General features: G+C 39.3%; 1 pseudogene; it reads right to left on the bottom strand.

The window, feature by feature from the left end:
- Positions 1-281: 281 nt before the first annotated feature.
- On the bottom strand, positions 282-3,308 carry LOC110216254 (phosphoglycerate mutase 1-like; annotated as a pseudogene).
- Between the last annotated feature and the right edge of the window lie 6,805 nt (positions 3,309-10,113).

The raw sequence follows: 10,113 nt of genomic DNA, 5'->3' as shown, positions 1-10,113 counted from the left end.
AGGTCCCTATTCCAGCTCCCAACTAGGTCCTTTATTGAGCCAAACCATACAGAAATGCTTTGACTGATGTAGTTGAAGGGAGGGGCTACAGAAGAGAAATTGATTGGTCTGAAATAAGAAAGAATTGAGAAGAGGAATCATCAGTTCCTCACCTGCAGCTATATGTTGTGATCCCTAACACAGTGAGTGGTCAGTGCTTGGAGCAGGTGAGGAAGAGATGGGAGAGGGATAGGAGAAGGGGAAGGAATTGGTTCATGCCTGTATGTGTCAGTAGCCTTCTTTCACTTCTTGGCTTTGCCTTAGGTTGCCACAGCCTCCATGGTTTTGCCCACAGTCTTGTCGACCTCTAGAAACCACATGGACTTGATGGGTTTTACATTCTTATCCAATTCATACACATGGGAATGCTGGCAGGCAGATTTAGCTCCTTGCTGGTTTCAGACACAGCCTCAAAGATATTTACAATGTTATGAAAGTTATTGTGATGGGATGCAATCACAACACATTTTCCTTCCTTGATCTGAGAAATTTCTTCATTCCAGAACAGTAGAACCCAATGTGTCTTTCAGGCTCTCACAGGAGAGCAGCTGGTCCTCAGGAAGATCTGCATAGTAATGATCTTCACTGATGTCACCATAGAAGAGGTGGTTGGATTCCAGGGGAGTTGGTGGGATATTTTAAGAGCATCACTGCCTCTTCAGCTAGACCTCATCTTAATTAGTAGCCATATCAGCTTTCTTGGGACCTGTCAGAACCCCATAAAGCATCTCAGTGAGGAACTAAGCCCTAACCATAGGCAACTACATCTGGTCAGTGGCATCCAGCACTGTCCAAAGGGAATGAATTGCTCTCTTCTGGACTGAGGAGAAGCAGATATCGAATTCATAGCTGGCATCTCACAACACTCGGTAGTTTGCTTGACCACCTCCTCCCAGAGGAGCTCGGGTTCAGGACATAGTTCCCTCAGTTCCAGACATTCATGCTAGACCAACATGAGCTTGTAGGTATCTGTGGTGGGACATGGGGTCAGGGCTCTGTGCTTGGGCTCAGGCTTAGGAAAGTCAGACTGGGAGACTGACAGGTGGACCCATACTAGACAATGCCTTGTTGAAATAGTGAACTATTAGATCAAGCCTGAAAAGAAAGAAAGCCAGAATGGTCATTATTTCTACAATTGTATGGCTCTGTGTGTGTGTGTGTGTGTGTGTGTGTGTGTGTGTGTGTGTAGGTGTGTGCACGTTGCAAAATTAAAGGAAGATTAAACTGATTAACTAGTGAAATTGAAACTAAATAGTCAAATTGACTAATCCAGGAAAAGTGTCTTTTTTTCAGTTGTTTTTTTCTGACCTCTTTTACTTTAGTTAGCCTCATAGTTACTATTTCTGCATTTCATACTATGCAGTGGAAATCCTAACAGACAAATGAAAAATATTGATATTTATGTATTTATGTGAAATCTATACTTTAGTCTTTCAAAACATTCATGATCTTGTCTATGTGAGTATTCTCTCTATCATAGCAGACATGTCCTTTTGTGTTATGTAAATCTTGTCCACACTGGGCCATAGAGACTCTGGAGAGGATTTACTTAATATGTTGGAGGCCTTTCTTTGTAGTCTTTTTACATTTTTGTGGCTACTAGTGATGCACTTAGGTTGTCCATCTGTTTGCAGATGCATAAGGACTGAGAAATGGCCATTAAAGTAGTCCAAAATGTTCTAGCAGCTAGGTTTGAGGCTGATTAAAATTAGAATCTTGGAGTGAAGGTTGAATGCTCTAGTAGTAACTTCATCAAGGGAAGGATGGGACAGAGTTGGAAAGGGTGTATAGGTTGGAAGGAAATCACTAGAAAGAATTGAAAGGCTTTCTGGATGAAGTTTGCTATTATGATATATTATCAGCATGAACAATAATGAAGATATTCATTAGCAGTTTAATACATCTTAACATTACTTCTCACCCATCTAATAGTTGATCCTGTGATAGAGATATAGTGTATAAAGTCAATTTATTAGGGCAATCAGTATTGTATTTAGAAGATGAGTTAGAAACCTTGAAAACAAGGTTGCTATTGCAATGTGATTATAGATATTCATATATTTACATTATCCTGCTAGCCTATGATGCTTCAGATCCTAATATCTAATGAGACAAGGCAAGTGCCCGCCTATTGGGGGCTTGGCACAATTCTAATATTACCCTCAATATTAATACCCTTCATGATATTACTACTAATTTTGAACTGTTCAGTATGCTAACAGTTGGTCTGCTCTTTTACAACATCAAATTAAAATAGATGCTATGATGCAACAAGGGTTGGATGTTTTAGAACAGTCAGTGATTAGGTAGACATATACAACAGTTAGAAACGTGCTTCAATTTGAACTGTGATTATCACTATTCTTTTATTTGTGTAACTCCATATGTGTATTCAAATTTCACTAATGTTAATATAACCATTGAACAAATATTAAATAAGCTCCAGGGTGCATTGCATTCTGAAAATATTACATCTGAAATTAGCCAATTATCCAAAATACAACATGAAGTAGCTGATTCTCATATTGATGGTATTGATCCTCAAGATATTGCAAATTGTTAAATTGGATAGATCAACTTAATCCTTTTAAAAATGTATTTAGTTTGCTATCGTATTTTCTACCTTGGCTATGTTTTGTGTTAATTTTGTGTTTCCTCCTTCCCTGCCTCTTAAGTTACGCTCACCACATCTTAGGTGAGATTCATGCATTTTCTTGGGCAGTGTTATTCATCATATTATGTTTCATCATTCCTTGTGTTGTCACCTTGATTAAATCAAGGGTCAGAGTGTTAGGAACAGATGTTCATCACCTCAAGCTGCTTGCAAAAACAGAAAGGGGGAATTGTTGAGGGTCAGCCCTAAAGAGTCCAATCTGGGTTAAAGATCCAGGACAGAGCTTGACTCTTGCCCAGTCTTCACCCATAAAGCTTAATCTTTAGGAAGGTGGTTCTCCGATCTCCCATGCAGGAGAGGCCCCTGAAACATTCCTTTCCTACTCTTTGAACCTTAGATTTATAAATCACTCCTTTTTGCAGGTGGCACCAGGGCACCAGGGAAGAACTTGGAGTATAGTGTCCAATCTGTAAACCTTGATAACTAGGAAATATGTGTTGTCATGATACAGCAGATGTTTGAGGAGTGTCTCACGGGGAGGATTCTTGAAGTTAGGATAGGTTTTTTCTGTATATGTACCCTCAGATGAATAAACTGGCTCAGTTCTTCAGTGACCCACCTGGCCCACATCTTTCTTTATTTCATGCTCTCCCATCTGGTGGCCTGCTTGGTTACAGGCAGCAATCCTGAATACTCAAGCTATTTCATTCAACAAGTGTTTACTAAATATATTTTATATATAATTTGAGAGTCAGCATGGGGTGGTGAATAGAGGGCCATCCTTGAAGTTAGGAAAGATATACTAGCAGTGTCACTATAGGGGAGGTACTTAACCTATCAGGATGTCCAAGCAGATGTGACCTCAGACAAGTCCCTTAACCTCTTTGGGCCTTAGTTTCTTAATCTGTAAAGTGAGGGGTTGGACAAATCGATCTTTAGGGTCCCTTCCAGTTGTAAATCTATGGCTATGTGAGTCTAAATTATAGACCAGTTGCCACTCTTTATCAATGGATAGAGCTTCCACAGAAAGGACTCATTATACAAATGAAATCACAGATCCTGACTATACACACACACACACACACACACACACACACACACACACACACGCATACACGTGCATACACACATATGCATGAAAATATGCAAAACATATGTTAAGGGATGGGGAAAACATAAAGATTAAATAAGAAGGGGCCCCCAGAGACAGGAACAGAGTGCTATTTGAGATCCAAGGAAGGAAAGATCATTCCTGTCTAGGGGATGAAGGAAGGCCATAAGAAAAAGACAGCATTTAAACTGGGTCTTAAATGATGGAAAGTACCCAGCACACTACTAGTAGTATGACTACAAAGTTAGGACATATTTTACTAAGGATTATTATTAAGCTCCCTTACATTTTGTCTATTACTGTTATTATTGATTTTTAAATTGCCCATTACAAAGCCTCTGGGCACACACCCAAGACAGATGTACACTTAATTGCACTGTGTAAGTCTGTGATCTTATACCCACACTCATTGATCCTTCTATAATAAATCAGGCAAATGGCGGGTGAAACAGATGGACATTGAATCATTTGGATTCCAAATGCCTAGGCTCCGCATATGTACTATTTATTCTTGCAAGTTAATTATCTTGGTTGGTAAAGTATATTTCTTCAAAACACCTTAAATATTTAGATTACATAAGAAGTATGCACAATGGATCAGCTAGAGGATTGATTGTTGACTGGGAGTTGGGATATGACTTTTTATATCTACTTCCATATTTTCAAATGACTCAGTGAGGCAAGTAAGCTCATCTGCCTGGAATTTTGTCTTCCCATTGGTAAAGGGGGAATAATAGGCACCTAACTTTTAACTCCACTGTTGTCTAGAGTGTATGGAAAGGGTTTTGCTGAGTCACTCATGATTACCATGCTTAACCTCCATGGGTCTTAGTTTCCTCATCTGTAAAATGAGAGAGTTGGACCGTGACCCTTAAGGCCCCTTCTGATTTTCCTTCTACTCTTCTAAGCCACATGAAGAACTGTGTTCAGTTTGATATTAGTGAATGGCAACAGTGTTGAAATACTTATCCTGTTTCTATTTCAAAGCAGTGACAAATTTGCTACATGCCCCTTGGTGAGCCAAGGCAGGAGGTTAGCAAAGCATTGTCTTCAAGAGAGAACCTTTCAGTGAAGACCTCCTATCCTGCTGCCTCATACAACACCTCCCTTGCATTTCTTTGATGTGTCAGATGCATAATCCATGTGGATGTAAAAGTTGCCAAGGATAAGAGCAGAGGGTGAGGTGGAGCAGAAGAATGTAAACCAAGTGCTGATGTCACTGAGAATGTGGAACTGATTCTGAAAGGCCCTGGGTAAACGTGGTGGGAGTTTGGAAAAGATAGGTACAAGCATTTGTAATTATGAAGAGAATCCAGGTAACAGATCAACGGTCTGTTCCAAAGGGTGAGGAACGGGTCAACAGATCTTCTCCCTCTGAATTGTGGTAGGGGGAGAGGGAAGAAAGATATTCACTGGAGAGAAGCAAGGGGCACATTATCTATAGCAGGGGTTCTTAAACTAGAGTCCATCGACCAACAAGGGGTCCCTAGATAGATTTCAAGGAGATCATGAATAAAACAATAGTTTGATTACTGTAATTCAATACAATTGGTTTTCCTTATGGCTTTATTTTATTTTATACATTTAAAAACATTCTTCTGGGAAGGGGTCCATAAACTTTACCAGACTTGAAAAGGGGGTCTAAGTCATAGAAAAATTAAGAACTCCTCCACAGGAATGCAATCTCCTATTGAAGTGACCAGGTAGAAAGAAATGAGAAAAACATTGCTGGAGGCTGAGCTCAATTGGAATGCAAGTTCTGGTGAAGAAAAAAAGAGCTGAGCAATTAGGGGGGAAGGGCAAGTTATTGATTTTTTTCATTTTTAGTTTTTTTATGAAAACAGTAGGTAGATGTCTAGGATGAAAGACACTGTTAGTTTGGAGGCAAGCACATATTTGTGGAATGAGGTATTCCAGGTGAGCATCACCTTAATACTTGAGGGTGTTTACCAGATAAGAAGTATAGAGGTTAAGTAGGAAAGCAGAAAAAGTCATTTGACATTGTTGTACCAATGCTTTATGTAGAATGTCAGGGCTGTACCTCACCTGTTGGGAGTGTGTTTCTATGTCTGTTTTCCTCTTTATCTTCCCTCCTTACCTAGCCAGAAAGACAGTACATATAAAATAGAGAGGCCACCTGAGAGTGAAGACAACTGTATTTCGAGTGTTGTCTCTGACATATGCTGTGTGAACCTAGGTAAGTCATTTAACCTCTGTGTGTCCTAGAGGACAGTGGTCCTTAACCTTTTTTAAGTTACAGCCTCATTCTGGCGGAGCCTATCGATTCTTTTCAGAATAATGTTTTTAAATGTATAAAATAAAATACATAAGATTACAAAGGAAAACTATCATATTGAAATGTTATCAAAATATTTAAGAGCAACAACAAAAAGTTACAAATCCCAGTTTAACAGTCTAAGTTTTTTACAAAAATTAATTTTATTTTGATTTATCAACAGTCACTTCCATAAGCTTTTGAGTTTTAAATTTTTCTCCTCCTCCTTCCCAACCTCCCTCCCCAAAACAGCACGCAATTTGATATAGGCTCTACATATACATTCCTAGTAAACATATTTTCACATTAGTCTTGTTGTAAGGAAGAATTAGAACCAATAGGAGGAACCACAAGAAAGAGGAAACAAAACAAAACAGAAGGAAAAATAGCGGATAGTATGCTTTGATCTGCATTCAAACTCTATAGTTCTTTCTTTGGATGTGGATAGCATTTTCCATCATGAGACTTTTGGAGATGTCTTAGGTTCTTGTATTGCTGGAAGAAGTCTATCAGAGTTAGTCATCAAACATTGTAGCTGTTACTGTTTATACTATTCTCCTGGTTCTGCTCACTTCACTCAGCATCAGTCCATACGAGTCTTTCCTGAAGTCTGGCTGCTCATCATTTCTTACAGCACAAGAGTATTCCATTACGTTCACATACCACAACTTGTTCAGCCATTCCCCAATTAATGGGCATCCTCTCAGTTTCCAATTCTTTGCCACCACAAAAAGAGCTGCTATAAATATTTTTGTACATGTGGGTCCTTTTCCCATTTGTATGATCTCTTTGGGATATAGCCCTAGAAGTGCTATTGCTGGGTCAAAGGGTATGCACATTTTTATAGTCCTTTGGGCATAGTACCAAATTGCTTTCCAAAATGGTTGGATCATTTCACAACTCCACCAACAATGCATTAGTTTAACAGTCTAAGTTACAGAGAAGATGCCAACCTATGTTGCTATAGGAAGTTTCTTCATCCAGAATTTCCCTATAGTAATGAAAACCTAGCTCCAAGACCTATCTCTTACTTACCTAATAGGGCAATTGTGGGGAAAATGCTTTATAAACTTTAGAGTACTACATAAATGTGAGTTATTAGGAAGTTCTTGTCCACCATGCACAAAACACCTTTTCCAGGTAATATTCCTATTTTACATGTAGCACTGTTATCACCTGGATCCTGTCACCCTGAGCAAATGACTTTCACTGACCTAACACTCTACTCCCTTGCAGCTACATCTGGGTTCTTTATCTAGGAGTATATGTCAGTTGTGAGGAATTACTGATACAGCTGTCCCCCTACCTCCTGGTCACTCTGCTTCCTTTCTAGACCCAGCATAGTATTTCTGTCACTCAGTCCCATTCAGGAACATAGCTGAGCAAGCAATTGAATTAGATTAAATAAAAAAACATAATAAAATTCAAAATAAATGAACACATATAATTCAATGCACAACATCCCACTCATTTTCCATCTCACCCTCCAAAATACACACACACACACACACACACACACACACACACACACACAACACACATCCTCTAAGGTTGGAGTCCAATTTCTCTCACTTTAGCCTTCAGAATAGGAATATAAGAAATCTAAATGTTCAATATCCTATAAAAGATATTACTTCACCTCCTACTTTAGTCATGGAGCAGAGAGTCATAGTTGCTCTGGCCTTGTGCAAATGCTATCCTTGGACCTTCTCCTTTGCCTGGTCATTGTTATTTCCATGGATGCTGGAAGACCAAGATTTCAGCCTCCAGGACCCCTGAATCTTCAGTGCATCACTCAGAGCTAAGCAATTTCTTGACTGCTCTAGCTTGAATTGTCCCTGGTGTCATTCTGGGTGCCTTTTGAGGGAAGAGGCAAACCTTTCAAACTCTTATACCCACAGTGGGAGGGGAAATGGCTGGAGGTAATTCTGGCTTCTTCAGTTTCCCTAAATGCCTTTTTTCTTTATCTGTGTGTCCTTCACCTTCCAAATTCTATGCTCAGTCTTGCATCTGAAATTAGCTTCCTCCATCTGTGTCAGTACCCTCTAGGCATTAGCCATCTTAGGAGGCAAAGGGCAGATGAAGCCACATCAGAAGTGACTGAGTGACATCAGAATACTGGCAAGGAACTAGGATGTCCCTTACATCCAGATGAGGAAACTGAGACACAGAGAGGTTAAATAACTTGCCCAGGGTCCCATGGCTGTCAGTGTCAATCAACCAACCAATGAGCATTTCTTAAGTTACTATTATGTGCTGTGCACTGTACAAATAAGAGTTATTTCTAAGTTCTAGTCCACCTTGAACCTGTCAGGATCCCCATTCCAAAACCATCTCTCTCTTTTTACTCCTCTCTTTTTACTGTTAGTAGACACCATGTTTTCCAGAGCTAAGACCCAGCAAACAAGCTGTGCCTTGAGCTTGGTATAACAATCCTTTGCGCTCACCCTCTGGATGTTCTCAGCCACAGCAAAACCCCAGAATTGTTTCATACCAGCATCAGGTAGTCTTTGAGACAAGCACCTTTAGTATCCATGTTCTGGTCATGAAGTCCTGCTATGAATCAAACTTGTCTCATTGTTGCTGTTACCTCTTGTTGTCAGGGGTACAGCTCACTGTGTAGTCATTGGCATAAGTACTGAGATTTGTGCACGCTAAAGTGGGTCTCCTACCTGGGGTGGGGGTGCATAAGTGTCTAGTTTCCCTTTTCCAATGGAATAAAGAAAGCTTTTTGCTTATAATCATTGTTAGCTCTTTGGTCTTATTTTGTTTTATTTTATATTTAGAGTTGACTGTGGTTTCGATAACCTGTGAGAGCTGTCTTTTTTTTTTTTTTAAGAATTAACAGCAGTTGCAAAGCTGCTGTGGCTCTTTGGTCATTTGGTCAGGGTTGACAGTTGTGTCAGAAGTTGGATCTGAAAGGATTAATTCTTTCTGCCCCACCCCCAGTGCAAGCTGAAGTACCCCGCAGGAGTCCTTTGAGCTCCACTCAATTTGAACTTGGAGAGTGGCAGTGGGTGATTTCCTTCTCTGATTCCTGAGCTCCCATCTTTTGGTCGAGCTTCACACCCTTGGAGGATTGAAACTCTGGTTGTTGCAACTGAAAGGAGAATTCATCCATCTCTTCTCGGTGAAGTCTTTTGGCTTCTTGGATCAGGTACCTTTGTCTTTGTTTTTATTTCCCTTTGGTTGTAATATGGGAAACTTGGTAACTAAGAGTGAACCACCAAAGAACTTTGCTGCAGGGCATATACAGTTAGTCCATGGAACAGACACTTGAAAGTTTCTGAAGTAATTGGCATAATTTGACATTGTTGGCCAACTTGGGGTTCTTTGGATCAGGTTTTAATAAATGGCTACTCGAAACCACCAAGCAAGAAGCCTTTTGTATCTTAGGTTCCCTTAAGAAAAGTTTAGGTAGAATTGTCCTATGTGTCTGTCTTATCATCTTACCTGTATTTGTGTCTTTGTAAAATGTAGGAAAATCTTTGTCTTGTGTTGTTTGTATATTCTGTTACCTTGAAAGATTTCTAAAAAAGAAAATGCAGCCAGCCAGAAAAACTTCTAAGGACTGTAGCTAAAGAGTTTAAAGAAATGGGAAAGATTAATGAACTTTCATACTTGAAAGAATTGTCCTAGTAAGAAGGACTGACTTCCATTTTAGGCTTTCCAAGGGGGATTGGGTTATTAAAAAAAAAAAGAGGAGAAAGAAGAGAGAAAATTTTTTAAAAATCCTGTAAAACTTTTTTCCCTGTAATTTCAGTTTTGGACACATTGGAATTACAGAAATAAAGCCAGATAATCAAAGTGTGTAGAACTGCTAAAAACATCTTAGCAGATTTTGGAGATTTGGAGATTAATCCTTAAGGAATTGAGAGATTTATCATTTTTAAGTTGCAGGAGAGAACTCCTGGGATTTGGAGTAATTCCAGGCACTCAATCCTTTCTAAAATATCTTAGTAAGTTTTGGGGTGCTACTTTGTAGAATTTGTTTTAAGGAAAAATAAGAATTAAATTCTCAAAATTTTAGAAGTAAATGGCAAGATGAATAGCTTCATTGTTCTAGGGCAATTT

This window comes from Phascolarctos cinereus, unplaced genomic scaffold (assembly GCF_003287225.1).
Source record: "Phascolarctos cinereus isolate Bilbo 61053 unplaced genomic scaffold, phaCin_HiC Scaffold_4;HRSCAF=312, whole genome shotgun sequence".
Lineage (NCBI taxonomy): Eukaryota > Metazoa > Chordata > Mammalia > Diprotodontia > Phascolarctidae > Phascolarctos > Phascolarctos cinereus.
Note: the sequence above shows the minus strand (reverse complement) of the source record. Positions and strands in the feature narration are given on the sequence as shown.